We start from the raw sequence: 18,577 nt of genomic DNA, 5'->3' as shown, positions 1-18,577 counted from the left end.
ATTCGCAGTCGGCTAACATCCATCTTTCCTGTGACCCATTTAGTGTGGAATTAAAAACAATTAATTACTCTATACATGCGAGCCTTAATATGGCGCGCCCATGCGACGCCTAGTGACCGAGTTACAGACTAAAATGACATTCGTTATCGGACGCCATCTGAGCTGTCATAATTACAAAATGGCCGCCATTGTTTTTGAGAGGGACGTCCCGATTTGTTAACCCTCCAGGGTATAATTGAAGTCATAAAGCCATAAAGTCATTTATAGGCTTTTAAAAATCGCTTTTACACGTGAACACGTCCCATATTTTACTTTAACCCTGCTACTGTTTTGGGACAATAAATGGGCTAATGCTGAGAAGAAGCAGCGCAAGAAACTCAGTCACCTCTCAGTAAGTTTAACTTGAATAGAATAAAATTGCGAAGGTACATAAATTATGTATGTGTTTGAACTGATCTCATTCTAGTTTTTGTTTGTTTAAAAAAAGACTTGATAGAGTGCATTGAGCTATGCTTCTAGATAGGCACTTACAGCGCCGATATGTACCATCCTCTGCATCTCACCTAACATCAAAAACAAAAAAATTGTATTCTGTAATAAGTATGTAGCTGTTTAAAACCTTAATGAAGTATGGTAGAGAACTTCGTCCCGTCCCAAAATAAGTTCAGTCGACGCATCACTAAGCAAAGGGTTGTAACAGGAGCCTTGTCACTTTTGGCACGTCTTTTATGATGGAAACATAACAGAAGTGGGACACAGCAGGCTTAGACAGGTATAATATACCTTTATGTGATACTAGCGGCCGCCCGCGACTTCGTACGCGTGGATCCCGCTTTACCCCCTTAGGGGTGGAGCTTCGTAAAATCCTTTATTAGCGGATGCCTACGTCATAACATCTACCTGCATGCTTTTCAGCCCAATCCGTCCAGTGGTTTGGGATGTGCGTTGATAAATCACAATGTCAGTCAGTCTGTCAATCAGTCAGTCAGTCACCTTTGAGTTATAATATTTAGATTTTTTAGTACTTACATGTCATCATCATCATCAGGTCATTTAGTATCCACTGCAGGAGCACGACCCTCTCTAATTGACCAGAAGCAAATGGAGGATTTGGCCTACACTCCCCACGCTGGCCAGACGGGTTGGTGCTATCACTGCGAAAAAAACAACAATGTCTCTCAATTTTGATTGCTCGTACAAAGTACGCCTTCCCAAGGCTGGTTTTAGTGTCACGCGGACTGTCAGTGCGGATCGCTCTGCACAGCCGATTTGTATGAACTGCTAGGGAGCGGAGCGGTTCCTCCGGACCGCATTACTCTAAAACGCTCCCTAGAAGTTCATACAGATTGGAGCGGGTCCGCACCGGACGGTCCGCGTGACACAAACTTGGGAAGGCGTACTTTGTACGGGCAATCAAAATTGAGAGACATTATGTTATCTTTGTTCGTAGTGCTAGCACTGTTTCTTTTTCCACTGCGTAGGCAGTTAAGGGAACAGATTAATTAGGCTAATTCGTCCACGTATTTAATAAAGGCTGCTCGCATGACGGTGGTTTACATGTCGTTAGGGTCCCGTTACTTTGATGGAACCTTTAATATCACGCACGTGTCTGTCTGTCACCATGACATTAAGAACCCCGTAGATACGGTACGACCTGCAAGCTTTCAAGAAGAGAGCGTATCTTCACCTTAAAGGCCGGCAACGCACCTGTAACGCCCCTGGGTCTGCGGGTGTCTATGGGCGACGGTAATCACTTACCATCAGGTGATCCGTCTGCCCTTTTGCCTCCTGTCACATAAAATAAAGACTGCAGACTATTACGCCCGTATTCAAAAAGTTCACAAACGATGCTTGCTTAAGTGAAGCAGCAAATCGAAAACAGCTTTGAATAGAGCTCTGAGATTGGTTCGTGTGTCAGCCTGTGTGTGCGTCCACGCGCACTGTGTGACTTCATAGTTCGTTCGTTTCAGCCGAAAGACGACCACTGCTGGACAAAGGCCTCCCCCAAGGATTGCCACAAAGACCAGCCCTGCGCCGCTCGCATCCAGGCACCTCCCGCGACCTTCACCAGATCGTCGGTCCACCTAGTGGGAGGCCTGCCCACGCTACGTCTTCCGGCTCGTGGTCCGAACCTTAACTTCGAACCTCAGAATACAGAACAAACCAGAAGGAGTGTTCGATAACATTTCTACGCGGCAACTTGTGTCCAAAATACTTCCCCTCCCGCGCCCCTCTACCCCCTTTAGTGTTACTAGCGCCGTGTGACACCCCCATTTTTGGGGTAAAATTATGTAATTTTTTAAAGAGATGTTAAACAAGTAAAAAATAAGTAAGTGAAATAAGTACACACGGCCACAGTGTTAACTATCCATTTCCGTTTTTCGAGAGCAAAAATCTCTCTTATCAAATGGTGATTCTTTGCGATAGAACGAGACGACATGACTGGCCATAGGCATAGATAGTACCTACCTACCTATGAATTTAATTTTTACTCCGAAGTAACTAAGTGTAGATGATTATTTATTTCTATTAAATAGTGTAATATACTATATGTAGGTATAATATGTTATTTAAAAGTCAATTACAAAAGTCGAATATAAATTTTAGAATGCCAAGTAAAACAAAAAAGAAACTTAAGGTTCTTTATTATGTAAACATATCGACAACAAAACATTTGTTTACGGCGCAGTAGTGCTTTTAGTTTAACTTTTCTTGGAGTCAAAAACAGAATCCAAATCAAAAACATCACCAATACTTGAATTTGATTGCGAGGCAACTCTGGCTGTGTATCCTGAAAGAAAATCAGAGTAAGTATGTAAGCAATAATTAATTACTTAAAATTATTATTAAATATACAAATATTGCTGCTGCTGATCTGTTGATACCAATGCCTTACTTTTGAATAAATGGGAAAGTATGAAATTCACGATAGTAATTTATTATCTCCTCATTATTAGGGAGTAATATTATAAATTAATTCAATATATTAAAATCAAATCAAAATCAAAAATATTTATTCAGTTTAGACCACAAGTGGCACTTATAATTTAATTAATCAGGTTGTCATGTCATGGATGAAATTACACTAAAAACTAATTAAAACAAAAAGGATGGGGAAAATATTCCATTATTCTGTGGTAACGCTAACAAAATTAACGCGTGAATTTTTTATAGACAAATGTAATTCAATATAAAAAAGTAGGGTAAAATATTCCGTTGACCTGTGGCAACACTTACAAAATATAACCGTGATTTTTTTTGAAAATTATTATTTAATTTAAATGAATTGGAAATGTGCTACTTACGGATAAAACATGATCCCATGCACTTTCTTCGTAATTCCAGTAGCATTCTTACATGTTGGAACGGCACAAGACGGCATAATTTAATTATAAAGTGTCAATCTGACGGATATGTAAACAATGCGCGCGCCGGCCATTGACTAATTGCTCTAAAGTCAAATTAGTGCGATTTGGAGTAATTTATATGAATACACATTTACGCCCGTTGACGGTTTCTGGTTTGTTCCGTATTCTGAGCTTCGAACTTCTCCTATGTTCTTCTGATTAATTTTGTTGCGGGTCCAATGCCAGTTTAACTTTCTCCCGGGACAAACCTGACCTTCACTGGTTGGGTTATTGGCAGTCAAGCCGAGATCCTGGCTACACAGGAGTTGCAGGTGGGAACGAGAGGTGGGAATAGTCCCGTAGAGAAACGGGACGTCCTGTCACATTTTATAAAACTTTTCTACCAATATTGCTAGCTTTATAAACCTGAGTGCTTTCCATATTTGCAACTTTTGTCGATACCGAAGGCTCTTGGGAACGTGTCCGACCTAGTTATGCATAAGAATTACATTTTCTTTGTTTTTGAAGGAAAAAGGTGGGTCTATGAATATCGTTAGTGGACCGCAATTCTAGTTATACATATTGGGCCTTATGTTGTAGGAATAAAGGCAATTTTGCGACACAAATTAATAGGCTGTTGTGCGATCGACTGTGTAAAAATTGTATTTGGAAACCAATCTTTTATACAGGCTATGTCCCTTTAAGGATAAGTTTGCCTAAGCAGGATTAAAGTACCTTTGTGAGAACATTGTTATTTCTACACTGAATACTATTAAGGTTGGTGATTTTATTGTTTTAAATAAATCGACAACACAACAAAATCAAAAACATCTTTTTTTGTTCAGAGTACTTAAATTAGTTCTTACAAATCGCCAAATGCTTAAAGAAACTTTACATGGACATGACTCATTGTTTTTGAGACAAACATTTACATCATCATTATCATTTCAGCCACAGGACGTCCACTGCAGAACATAGGCCTCCCCCAATGACTTCCACATCGCACGGTTGTAGCGGCCTGCATCCAGCGCCTTCCTGCTACCTTTTACATAATCTTACTAATTTATATGCTAACTATTACAACTACCGATTGCAATAATTGTTGTAATAACGAACAAGGCATTCAAAGAACGGAACCCCGGAAAAGAATTTACCGAAAATCAACGTAATATCATTTGAAAAAGTTACTAGAAACTTGAAAGCTCATACAAAAGAAAACAGGAAAAAAAGTTTATACGACCCCGTTAAAAGGGAACTCTGGTTCAACAATAATACACCATATTACGTCATCGTAGTTACTAATTTAATAGAATAATATACTGTGCGCCATTTTGTTTTCACACGGGCGTGGATTGCACGTTGGTTATTGCTGTAGAGCTTTTACTCGCGACTTCGCATGTACTCGTATTTGTATAAAAAGTCTCACATTATACATACACTAGCTTTTCCCTGCGGCTTCACCCGCGTGAAATTTAGTTTGTCACAGATCGTCATAAATTATAGCCTATATGTTATTTTGGGTTATAAACAACTAGCTTTCCGCCCGCGGCTTCGTCCCCGTGGAATTTTGTCTGTCACAGAAAAACTTTATCGCGCGCGTCCCTGTTTCAAAAACCGGGATAAAAACTATCTCTATGCCAAATTTCATCAAAATCGGTTTTGTGGTTTAGGCGTAAAAGTGAGACAGACAGACAGACAGAGTTACATTCGCATTTATAATATTAGTAGGATAGACGGATGCAGGCCGCTACCAACCGGGCAATGTGGAAATCATTTACCGAAGGAAAATGAGGGATTTAGCCTAAATTCCCCACGTTGGCCTGATGGGTTGGAGAGAGCTGGTGTCGATTGACATACATACATAGTTTATGGAAGCAATTGGAGGTGGCTCAGCTAATGCTGCCTGAAAATACTCAGGCTGCGCTGAATATTAATCTCTTACGATATCCACGAGAAGAGTGGGGATCATCATCATCATCATCTCAACCACAGGACGTCCACTGCTGAACATAGGCCTCCCCCAATGATTTCCACAATCGCCCGGTTGGTAGCGGCTTGCATCCAGCGCCTTCCTGTTACCTTTGTGACGTCATAAGTCCACATTGTGGGACGTCCCACGCGGCGTTTTTCGGTACATGTAGTGGATAAAAATAAACTTCTACTTTATGTAAACCCATGTTCTCAAAAAATGATTTAGAAAAGACACAAGATCTGTAAAACAAACAACATGAATAACTGCCTGTCTTTGTGAAGGAAGGTCCTATTATCTGTAACAAATTGAACCTGTCAAAACCATTACCCTAAAAAGTGGTTAATTGAAACCGTCAGGATATTATTGTGTGCGTGCGAATGACATCAGTGTGAAACTGAAAGGCGCGCCCGCAGGTGTGGGACGAGGTGTGGTGGCGGGGACATAACGTTCTGGATGTGATTTATAAACTGACTCTAAAAAGAGTTTTTGAACCTTGATTTTGTTACTATCCACTTAAGGCCGTTTCAGCTCATAATGACAACTTCTCAAAATGACAACCGGGACGCAAAATGTCCACTTCTCGGAATGACAACTTCTTAAAATGTCAACTTCGTTAAAAGACAACTTCTCATAATGTCTATTTCTCACTATGACAAATTCGCATTTGGTCAACTTCGCATAATGACAACTTTAGAAGAACTAGAACTCTAGAAATAATGAAAATAAAATATCAACAAGTAGTTGACATTATGCGAAGTTGTCCAAATGCGAATTTGTTATAGTGAGAAATAGACATTATGAGGAGTTGTCTTTTAGCGAAGTTGACATTTTAAGAAGTTGTCATTCCGAGAAGTGGATATTTTGCGTCCCGGTTGTCATTTTGAGAAGTTGTCATTATGAGCTGAAACGCTTAAGGCCACCCTTTAGTGGGACAAAAATCTATCCATCTTAATTGCAGGTTCTTCAGGATCTCCTTAAACCTAGGCGCAGACCACTGCCTTTTAGTTGGCCGATAGTTGGGTCTGGCTGCTAATCAGTGGACATATGAAAGTGCACACATTACACCGATTTGGTATCGGGCGATTCTTCATACAAATTAGAATCGGGCCCAACTATCGGCCAACTAAAAGTCGGTGACCACCAGGCTAAGTAGTACCTATCAGGGCAGATCATGCAGTGTCGGCGTTTTACGATTTGCCCGGGCACATCATGATGTGGCCATTTCAACGATCGGCCGACGACAGACAAGTTAAGACACCTTGTTATTGGCGGTATGAAGTTCGCCGGGACAGCTACGGGACTATTCCCACCTCTCGTTCCCACCACTGCAACTCCTGTGTAGCCAGGATTTACAGCTTGACCGCCATAAAAACCCAACCAATGAAGGTCAAGTTTGTCCCGGGGGAAAGTTAAACTGTCATTAGACAGCCGGGACAACTAGTAAATAATAAAAATAGAGCCTCATCCAGTACAAAAGCTCTATCCCTGTGGCACATACTCCCTCTCAATTAGCAAAGCTCCCGGACATAGAGCTTTCTTTGTTGAAGCTACGAGTAAAAGCAACTTTGTACGGTAACTCCTAATTTTGCGGGAAAGAACATGATAGTTAAAAGGCATATGAGTAGTTAAGTACATAGATATACTAGAAATAGGACAGTGTAGGATTTCTGAGATAATAGCGTGTTCTACAAACAAACTCTTCAGCTTTACGAGTAATCTCCTTTGATTGTTTCACCATCTTACTTTAAAACAAATGTCAAAAATCTATCAAACTTTGAAACTTCATGCAAAAAACATCGTTTATCGTTATAATTAGCGTCAAAGTTAGGTGGTGCAACTCAGCCTTAATAAAAAGCATTAATTTTCGTTAATTTAGAATTCGTTGTTTCCAACCAAGTGACGTCCACTGCTGGAAAAAGGCCTCTCCTAATTATTTCCACAATGATCTCAGGTGATCCGTCTGCTCGTTTGCCTCCTGTCACATAAAAAAAAAGACCTGTCCTGCACTGCCTGCATCCAGTCGCTTCCCGCTACCTTCACAACCAGATCGTCGGTCCATCGAGTGGGATTAAGTTTTCCTACATTACGTCTTCCGCTCCGTGGTTATCACTGAAACTTTATGGGCAAGACATTTAATGGTGAACAGTTTATTATAAACTTTAAAGGATGTGAAAGTTTCTACCAATCATTGCTCTAATTAAACAAGCAATATCATTCTCGGCTTCAATTACAATCTCGCAAATTTTATTTCAATTCATAACAACAAAAATACGACACCACTTTCACAAAACAATATCAATACCCATAAAAAACCCACTAAAATGCCTGCAACTGATACTCCCATAAAAATGCCTTCATTACAAATATCATAATGATCCACTGACACACTTATTTAGTTGACACCGCATTCTTTGTCATAATAATAATTAGCTTTCCGCCCGCGGTTTCGCCCGCGTGGAATTTTGTCTGTCACAGAAAAACTTTATCGCACGCGTCCCTGTTTCAAAAACCGGGATAAAAACTATCCTATGTCCTTTCCCGGGACTCAAACTATCTCTATACCAAATTTCATCAAAATCGGTTCAGTGGTTTAATCGTGAAAGTGAGACAGACAGACAGAGTTACTTTCGCATTTATAATATTAGTATAGGTTATTATGAACGTGTGGGGTCACTAGGTGTGCTACACTTTGCGTGTGCAGTGTTATAATATGTTTAAACTACTTAAACATTGAAGAAATGTGTTTACTGTTTTTATTATAAGTATTCTTAGTACTTTATTTTTATAAGACTTTCTCTTGCTTTTAGCAAAGTTTAGTTGAAGTTTATACTTAATCTGTGTAACAAAATAATAGTGGTGCCCTCTAGTGTAAGTTCTTGACTAACCGTCTACTTTTAAATAAACGTCAGTCTATGAGAAAATCACAAGCGCGTTTCAATAGGTTATGGGCCCAGGCCACGATTTAATAGTATTTCGGTGTGAATTTTATAGTATCAGTGTTAAAAATGTCGGGAAACTACGCAGTGAACGTCCCCAAATTGAAGGGAAGAGAAAACTATGACGATTGGGCTTTTGCCGTGGAGAACTTCATGATACTTGAAGGCGTGGACGTGAACGACGCGGCGGGTTTGTCGGAGTCGGAGAACAAGAAGGCCAGGGCAAAGATTATAATGACGATCGACCCATCATTATATGTCCACATCAAGAGCGAAGCCACAGTTCAAGCTTTGTGGAATAAATTGAAATCGTTATTCGACGATTCTGGTTTCACACGCAAGATTACTCTTCTAAGAAGCCTTATTTCAATACGAATGGAGAATTGCGATTCGATGACCAGCTACGTGAACCAGCTCGTGGAAACTGCACAAAGATTAAGTGGAACGGGTTTCGAAATCAATGATGAGTGGGTCGGCTCGTTGCTACTGGCGGGACTTCCCGAGAGATTTAGTCCCATGATAATGGCCATCGAGCATTCTGGGCTAAAAATCAGTGCTGATGCTATAAAAACCAAGTTATTAGACATGAGTTCGGACTTTGAGGTTAAGTCGGAAGGCGCGCTTATTGCACAAGCTCCGAAGCACCCTCTACAGGCGCAAGGGCGACACGGTAGCGGAAATAGCAATAATGGAACACTCCCATCTGTCAGTGGAAATGTCAACCAAAACGAGAAAAAGCAAATTCGTTGCTATCACTGCAAAAAGATTGGCCATTTTAAAAGCCAGTGCCGCCTATTACAGAAAGACAGACAGAAATCAAGTTCGAACGCGAATGTGTTGAGTGCAGTTTTTATTACGCGCGAGTTTAACCAAAACGACTGGTACGTCGACTCAGGCGCGAGCGCTCACATGGTGTCAGACAAAAGTTTGTTGACAAACATATCTAATGAACCGAAAATTAAGGAGATTATCGTCGCTGACCGCACGAAAGTACCAGTGTTGTGCTCAGGAGATCTTCAGTTAACCACGCAAGTCAATGGAACGACGCACAAGGTAGAAGTCAAAAATGTTTTGTGCATCCCCACGCTCACCACAAACTTATTATCAGTGAGCAGAATGATTGCAAATGGTAACAGAATATCCTTTAACAAGAGAGGATGTTACATTTACAACGCTCAGAACATATGTATTGGTGAAGCAAGCCTGGAGAATGATGTGTACAGATTAAACATTGAGAAGTCAGAGCAACTATTAGCAGCGGCAGTGCAGACCACTTGTGATACATGGCATAGAAGATTAGGTCATATAAACATGAGAGACCTTGAGAAGATGAAGAAAGGTGCAGTTGAAGGTGTATCTTACCAAGAAAAGTGTGATAAGAGCAAATCAAATTGTGTAGTATGTTGCGAGGGTAAACAAGCGAGGCTGCCCTTTCCCCTCAGCTCCAGCACAAGTAGCAAAGTCCTAGAAGTGGTTCACACTGACTTGTGTGGACCAATGGAAAAGAAATCACTTGGTTCAGCAAGATATTACCTGTTATTTGTCGATGACTTCAGCCGCATGTGTTTTGTTTATTTCCTGAAGGAAAAGAATGAAGCATTCAAGTATTTTAGAGAATTTAAAGAGCAAGTTGAGAATCAACACTCAGAGAGGATAAAAATACTCAGATCAGATAATGGTGGTGAATTCTGTTCAGTAGAAATGGAAAACTACTTGAAAAGAAACGGCATTATTCACCAGAAGACAGTTGCCTACACACCTGAGCAAAATGGGTTGTGTGAAAGGTACAATAGATCAATTGTAGAAAAAGCACGCTGTCTTTTATTTGAGGCTTCATTTGATAAACAATTGTGGGCAGAAGCTGTAAATACAGCGGTGTACCTCAAAAACAGGTCACCAGCAGCTGGACTGGACAACAACAAAACACCTTATGAAGTGTGGAATGGCAGAAAGCCTAATCTCAACCATATCAGAGTCTTTGGAAGTCAAGTGATGACCCACATTCCCAAAGTGAGACGTGAAAAATGGGATAAGAAATCTGAAATGCTAAGACTTGTTGGGTATTCTGAAAATGTGAAAGGGTACAGACTATACAATGAAAAGACTCACAAAATAACTGTCGCAAGAGATGTTGTTGTGATGGAGAAACCAAGGAATGACAGAACAGAGATTATGGTTGAAGAGAGGGAGCCAGCAGGAGAAGCAGTAGAAGAGGAGAGTGAGGTGAGCACTGAGGAGACAACCACCGAACATGACCCTACGTATATCCTGAGTGAAACATCATCATCAAGTGACCAGGATGAAGATTTCAGTGAATGCTTGACAGCAGATGACTTAATATCCACTTCATCGAGCCATGCTGACATTCAACATGGTAAACGTGTTCGTCGTGCGCCAGATAGGTACGGTTTCGCGAACATTTGTGTTGAGGACCCCTCCAGTGAACAAATATCTCTCCAGGACGCTCTTCAAGGACCTGAAAAGGTTCAGTGGTGTAGTGCTATGCAAAATGAACTAAAGTCGTTCGAGGACAATAAATCTTGGGAATTAGTGGACAGACCCAGTGAAGGCACAGTAGTTCAAAATAAATGGGTTTTCAAAAAGAAGTGTGATGACCAAGGTAATGTGCGCTACAGAGCTCGTCTTGTCGCCAAGGGCTTCACACAAATCAAAGGTACTGATTTTAATGAAACTTTTGCTCCTGTTTTACGTTACTCAACTTTAAGATTACTTTTTGCTTTGAGTGTACAATTTAATCTGAAAATGAATCATTTGGATGTGCCAACAGCTTTTCTTAATGGTGATATTGATGAATGTGTATTTATGGAAATACCAGAAAATTCAAATTTTGTAAATTGTCAGAATAAAGTTTTGAAGTTAAAAAAGGCAATCTACGGGCTGAAACAGTCAGCCAGAGCCTGGTACATAAAGGTAGAATCAAGTTTGTTGAAATTGGGTTTCCAAAAGTCCAAATATGAACCCTGTTTATTTATAAAAAGTCATGAAAATGTTAAAGTTTTTGTAGCTTTATTTGTAGACGATTTTTTTGTCTTCTATAATTGTGATAAAACCTACAAAGATTTGAAAAGAGTTTTAGAGTCTGAATATAAAATTAAAGATTTAGGACAGATAAAAAATTGTCTTGGTATGAATGTAAATGTTAAAAATAACTGTGTAACTTTGGATCAAGAACAATTTGTGAACAATATTTTAAAAAGATTTAACATGCTTGATTGTAAAACTATAGATACACCAATAGAAGTGAACTTAAAATTAGAAAAAGCTACTAAAGATTGTACTGAAACTTTTCCTTATCAACAGTTAGTTGGATCACTTATGTATTTGTCAGTACTTACACGCCCTGATATTTCCTATAGTGTCAGTTTTTTGAGCCAATATAATACATGCTTTAACGAAAGTCATTGGAATCACTTAAAAAGATTATTAAGATATTTGCAAAAGACTAAAAATTTTGGGTTAAAATTTATAAAAAATAATAAAGAATTACAAGGTTTTGTAGATGCAGACTGGGCAACTTGCAATATAGATAGAAGATCTTACACGGGTTATTGTTTTGTGTTATCAGGATGTATTGTAAGTTATGAATCTCGCAAACAGCGAACAGTGGCCCTGTCTAGTACAGAGGCTGAGTACATGGCTTTATCAGAGGCATGCAAAGAAGCGATTTACCTAAAGAATATTATGTTAGAACTACATGCTTCTGATAAAGACATACCATTGTGCTTATATACTGACAGTCAAAGCTCTCTGAAATTAGCTTATAATCCGTTATTCCATAAACGAACAAAGCACATTGATGTGCGACACCATTTTACTAGAGAATGTGTCGCTAATAATAAAGTTAAAATTAATTATTTGCCAACTTCTTCCATGCCAGCTGACATATTTACTAAAGGTCTTTGTGCTACCAAGCATTACAAGTTTATTGATATGATGGGATTATGTAGTGTAAAATAAATTAAATACTGTTGTTTGTAAAATTTTATTCCTATCAGTAAAAGTCACTTAGATATAAGTACAGTGTTATTTTGTTAAGAGAGGGTGTTGAAGTTTATACTTAATCTGTGTAACAAAATAATAGTGGTGCCCTCTAGTGTAAGTTCTTGACTAACCGTCTACTTTTAAATAAACGTCAGTCTATGAGAAAATCACAAGCGCGTTTCAATAATAACCAACGCGGCAACGGAGTTAGTGTTGATATATGTGTCATTGATAAAATAATTAATCAACGCAGTTGGGTTAACTGGCACCTGGCGCCGTGACGTCATCGACGCTCTGGTACGAACGAGCCGAACGCGGGGAGAGTGCAAGGGAGAGTCGCATTCCAGCAAGGTGCGCAATTAACTGGACTGGGTTGAATTTATTCCATTAAAAAGTTTTTTGAACCACTTATGGGGGAGCCCTTAAGCCTGCATCTCACCTGAGCAGCGATTAGGCTGAAGGTGGAAGCGAGCTTCACCCGAATCTTCAACCACGGAGGAACTGGCTATCTTACCTCCAATGCCGGAACACAATAATGCTGTTAATATTGTTGTTATTGATAAAATGGTGTTAGCTAGTCACTAGCTAGGCGGACATAGAGCCTTCATCATCATTATCATCATTTCAGCCACATGACGTTCACTGCTGAACACAGGCCTCCCCCAATGATTTCCACACCGCACGGTTGGTAGCGGCCTGCATCCAGCGCCTTCCTGCTACCTTTATGAGGTCGTCGGTCTACCTTGTGGGTGGAGAAGAAAATTTTGCCCCCACTGGGAATCGAACTCTACTCAAATCTAGTTATTTGGTTTGTAACACGTTAGAATATGCAAATAATATGGAAAAATTTGAACAAGTTACAAGTTCCCATGAAGTTCACAAAGTAGGAGTGTTCCCTACGGATTCTTGAATAGGGTTACCATAAAAAATTACAAAGAACGGAAATATCCGGACCATCATCATAATCATCATCATCATCAGTGTGCTTGCCATGAGTTTACGTTAGGTGTGCTCGCTAGCGACTGCGTAAACATGACATTAAATGTAAGGCAGATTGTACAGCGCCCCCAGCGGCTACTTTCAAGAACTAAAATCTTCATAGATTTCTGTCGCCCGTATTCACAAACGATGCTTGCTTAAGTGAAGCAGTTACGAAACTGTCACCCTGTGCGTCTACGCGCACTGTGAGACCTCATAGTAATATTTGAGAATACGGGCGTTAATCTCCATTGCAGGAGCACGACCCTTTCAATTTATCTGTGGCAAATGGAGGATTTGGTCTCACTCCCCGCGCTGGCCAGATGGGTATATCCGGATATTGGAATAAATTTTCTTCTTACTCATAAAAATGTGAAAGTTTTTGAGGTAGGTACCTAAGGTAGAACATAATTTATACTGACTCATCCTGAATATCGTGACATTTGTTCTGAAAATAAAATTATACTATTTCATTTGAGGAAGGATGTATGGAATGGATAAATATTTGATAGCTAGGGAAAAGCACAGGATAGTTCTTATCCGGTAGGTCAAACTTTCTTTGAAAAATTACGCGGGCGAAACCGGGGACAAAAACTAGTGTAGCTAAATGCGGAAATGTCCGCTAAAGTCCGCATGGTTGGTGACCCTACCGCTAAAGGGTCTAACGCGATTCCTGTAATAAGCGGCGCCCGGGTGCAGCACAAAGGCTCATGGAGTTTTCTAACTACTAGTGAGGGGACGTTATCCGGGACTTTTTGAATAAAATTATGCTCAGTCTCCCAAAAAATATTTGCATGTAAAAAGTTGCCAAAACAAGACCATATAATATTATTATGGCTTGCACTGTGTAAAAGTCATCAGATTTTATGTCCAGCCAAATTTCTAACTCTTCTTCTTCCTCGGTCCCTCACTGATGAGGATCGCGATCTCATATAGTGTTCCTCCACAGACTGCGGTCATAAGTTGTGTGGACCGCACGATGCATATTCCGTTCACCGTCTTCCTCACCGCGTCTATCTCATCTAACTCTACTTGCTTGTAAATTAATCTGTCGAACTTCTCGTATTGTTTGTAATCCCAATACTTACATGTCCATTTTGGTCGTCATACATGTCGTTTGAGGTTCTATTTTATTAATCGGGCTTAAAGTTCGGGACAGTGTCAGTGTCTCACCCATATGTCCTACAAGAGAATTCTTTCAGCGCTTTGTGAATTCGCGTCCATTCTGACCTAAATACATAAAGCGGGACTCAAACTCCGGGACAGCGCTGTCCCATCCCTACGTCGTACAAGGGAATCCTTTTAGCGCTGCAGCGACACACGGCGCTCCAAGTTTTGTTCGGAGCTTGTTTTAAACCGACGCCTGTAAGGTTATACTTTGGAGTTTAAATAGGCAGGGCTGTGTGAGAAAATGTACTCGGAGTTTTCCTGCGTGATCGAATCAGAAATGAGGAGATTCGCAGGGAAACCAGTGACCGATATAGCCCGCAGAATTGCTACGATCAAGTGGCAGTGGGCGGGGCACAGCTTTTAGAGATGATGGCCGTTGGGGCAGAAAAGTTCTCGACAGCTGGAAGACGAAGCGTGGGCACGGGCAGGCTTCCCACTAGGTGGACTGACGATCTGGTGAAGGTCGCGGTAAGAACCTGGATGCAGGCAGCGCAGGACCGGTTGTTATGGAGATCCTTGGGGGAGGCCTTTGTCCAGCTTTGGACGTCATTTGGCTGAAACGAAGAACATTATTAATCTATACTTATAATAAATCTGTAGAGAGGTCAATTCTGTACATGAAATATATTTTCAAAATAACTATCAGGGGGTGATTAGTGATCGATACTGATGCCAAAAATGCAATCAGTAAAATTTTTGTCTGTCTGTCTGTCTGTCTGTCTGTCTGTCTGTCTGTCTGTCTGTCTGTCTGTCTGTATGTTCCTTATAGAAACAAAAACTACTCGACGGATTTTAACGAAACTTGGTACAATTATTCTTCATACTCCTGGGCAGGTTATAGGATACTTAGGAATTCCCACAGGAACGGGCATTAGCGGGAAAATCTTTTTGTATGAAAAATCTAAACCGCTTAAGTAAGACGCTTGAAATTTGGCAAGCAGGTACCTTAGTAAACTTTAAGCTTATTTATAACAGGATATTGCAAAATTCCTACGGGAACGGGAATTGCGAGAAAAAACATTTGTATGAAAAAATCTAAGCCACGTAAGATAGACGCTTGAAATTTGGCATGCAGGTACCTTAGTAAATTTAAAGCTTGGTTACAACAGGATATTGCAAAATTCTCACGGGAACGGGAGTTAGCGGGAAAAAACATTTGTATGAAAAAATCTAAACCGCGTAAGTTAGACGCTTAAAATTTGGCATGCAGGTACCTTAGTAAACTTAAAGCTTAGTTACAACAGGATATTGCAAAATTCCCACGGGAACTGGAATTAGCGGTAAATTCCTTTTGTATGACTGACTCACTGACATACCCACGCACAGCCTAAACGGCTAAACGTAGGCACTTGAAATTTATAAGGGACGTAGCTTAGGTACCGTAGAGGTGCACTAAGAAAGGAATTCCCGAAATTCCCACAGGAACAGGAATTACCGGGAAAATCCTTTTGTATGAAAAATCTAAACCGCTTAAGTTAGACGCTTGAAATTTGGCATGCAGGTCCCTTAGTAAACTTAAAGCTTAGTTACAACAGGATATTGCGAAATTCCAACGGGAACGGGAGTTAGCGGGAAAAAACATTTGTATGAAAAAATCTAAACCGCGTAAGATAGATGAAGGGGTAAAACGGGATCCACGCGTACGAAGTCGCGGGCGGCCGCTAGTATTATAATACTAGCGGCCGCCCGCGACTTCGTACGCGTGGATCCCGTTTTACCTCCTTGGGGATTGAATTTTGGAAAATCCTGTCTCATTGAGCACCTACGTTCTAAAAGGAACCCCCATGCAAAATTTGAGACTTCTAGCACTTGTAGTTTCTGAGATTTCGTGATGAGTGAGTTAGTCAGTCAGTGACCTTTCGCTTTAATAGATATAAGATTTTATCAGCTTTTTCTTCTTGTCGTGTCGACAACAAACCTACTGTCAGCCCAAAACTCCGCCACAAGAGAGGCGTTGTCAGTAGCCTTCATTAAATCTTCCTGCGTGCAGTTGTTTGGGCACGCAGGGCACGACATCATGTGCTTCGTCGACTGGGGAACAAAACCACACTTGCACTCTAAGTTTGAGCCATACCAGAATCCATCCATCAAGAATAATATCAGCTGACTTCTATCTATAATATTTACTACAAAATCGTCCCAATTACAACCACACATCATACCTATATTTATTAACGTACTTTATGTAAATACATCACTTGTTACACAGTGAAAGGTCCAATTATGTAACCGCTCGTAATACGAAGAAAGCGAGAGAAACTTAGCTATTGTTCTTAAATGTTCTTACTTCTTTGATCACACCGCTGTAACACGATCCACTTTCAATGAAGAAATTAACATCTGTCTGTCTATATTATGCAACTAATATTATATATAGGAAATTTTATTTTTGTATGTTTGGAGGGAATAGGCTACGAAACTACTGGATCGATTTGAATAATTCTTTCACTATTAGAATCCTGGATTTTTTAAAAAGATTATTAGCAATTTGCACTGCACAAATTACTAATAGTTCCGTTAGCCCCTCGTGTTGAGCTAAATAAGCTTGTGTTACGAGTGGGCTCACCACAATAGTCGAGCGGCGGTGGGATTCGATCCCGCGTTCCTCGGATCGAGTCGGCCACTCCGACCCATTCACCGTTCGGCTATCGTGGCTATAATTTCTTATGAACATAGAGAGATGGTTCGAAGTTTGCCGGGGCAGCAAGTTATGCTATAATAACCCTTCTTCTGGCGCAGTCGGGTAAAAATAGCCCAAATGGTGTCCGAGGAACGCGGGTTCGAAGAAGTGATTATTGTCGACTCGAGCGTTCTGGGTTCGATTCCCAGGGGAAGCGTCCTGTTGAGTACTGTTAAGATAGTTTTCATTGTACATTATTAATATTTAATTGTTTTGTTCACAGGTAAATAAATAAATTCTGTTAAGAGCCTGGCGAGTTTGTAAGTATTAATGTAATTCTGGCTACAAATAGAGTTCATTTTTAACCGCGACTTCTTCAAAGGAGGACTCACGCCCGTATTCACAAACATTACTATGCGGTCTCACAGTGCGCGTGGACACACAGGGTGACACACGAACCAATCACAGAGCTCTATTCGAATACGGGCGTCAATTCCATTTTTTTTTATTCAAGAAAACATCGCCAAAGCGGTACTTGAAAGAAAAAATATTAATCAAAGACAATCCTCAAAATAAACTCAAACTGTTTGAAACGTGTCTATGGTTTCGTCAGCGCGTGAGAAGCGAGAACCAGAGACAATTGGCGGATCAATTACAAAGATCATAGATTAACTAATCATGCTCCTCGCTAGACGCTGCATCACGCGGCCCCAATTGGGATGGGTGACCCTCGAAATTGACACTCATAACAGAGTAAATACAAATGAGTAGGTCATCTTCATAGAAACGCACCGAGCGCGGTTTGTATGTGAGCGCGCCAACACGTGGATTTTTGGAACAAAACTGCAAGTCAACTATCCCACTGGACAGCTTATAAGCAGAGTAAATACAAATGAGTAGGTCATCTTCATAGAAACGCACCGAGCGCGGTTTGTATGTGAGCGCGCCAACACGTGGATTTTTGGAACAAAACTGCAAGTCAACTATCCCACTGGACAGCTTATAAGCAGAGTAAATACAAATGAGTAGGTCATCTTCATAGAAACGCACCGAGCGCGGTTTGTATGTGAGCGCGCCAACACGTGGATTTTTGGAACAAAACTGCAAGTCAACTATCCCACTGGACAGCTTATAAGCAGAGTAAATACAAATGAGTAGGTCATCTTCATAGAAACGCACCGAGCGCGGTTTGTATGTGAGCGCGCCAACACGTGGATTTTTGGAACAAAACTGCAAGTCAACTATCCCACTGGACAGCTTATAAGCAGAGTAAATACAAATGAGTAGGTTATCTTCATAGAAACGCACCGAGCGCGGTTTGAATGTGAGCGCGCCAATACGTATGCGGCGCGCACGCACGCACTGACAAAATTTAGCGGGGATTAGCGGGGAGTTGCGCCGCTAGACGCTGCATCACGCGGCCTCAATTGGGATGGGTGACCCTCGAAATTGACTCAAGCTATCCAGTTGGATAGTTGACACCATTCATGTGCAGTTTTGTTCCAAAATTTAAAGTGACCCTCGAAATTGACTCTTACAACCCGTTAGAGCT

General features: G+C 40.6%; 1 protein-coding gene and 1 long non-coding RNA gene across 5 annotated transcripts in view; one reads left to right on the top strand and one right to left on the bottom strand.

Moving 5' to 3' along the window:
• Window positions 1–18,577, top strand: part of LOC135085799 (fasciclin-3) — a 220,838-nt gene that overhangs the window by 147,480 nt on the left and 54,781 nt on the right. The window lies entirely within an intron of this gene.
• Window positions 2,148–18,577, bottom strand: part of LOC135085817 (uncharacterized) — a 57,570-nt gene continuing 41,140 nt past the window's right edge. The window contains exons 2-3 of the long non-coding RNA XR_010260223.1: window positions 3,306–3,539; window positions 2,148–2,791 (exon numbers count right to left, since the gene is read on the bottom strand). This is a non-coding gene — a long non-coding RNA (uncharacterized LOC135085817). The remainder of the gene's footprint in view (window positions 2,792–3,305; window positions 3,540–18,577) is intronic.

This window comes from Ostrinia nubilalis, chromosome 29 (assembly GCF_963855985.1).
Source record: "Ostrinia nubilalis chromosome 29, ilOstNubi1.1, whole genome shotgun sequence".
In the NCBI taxonomy this organism is placed as follows: Eukaryota; Metazoa; Arthropoda; class Insecta; order Lepidoptera; family Crambidae; genus Ostrinia; species Ostrinia nubilalis.
Note: the sequence above shows the minus strand (reverse complement) of the source record. Positions and strands in the feature narration are given on the sequence as shown.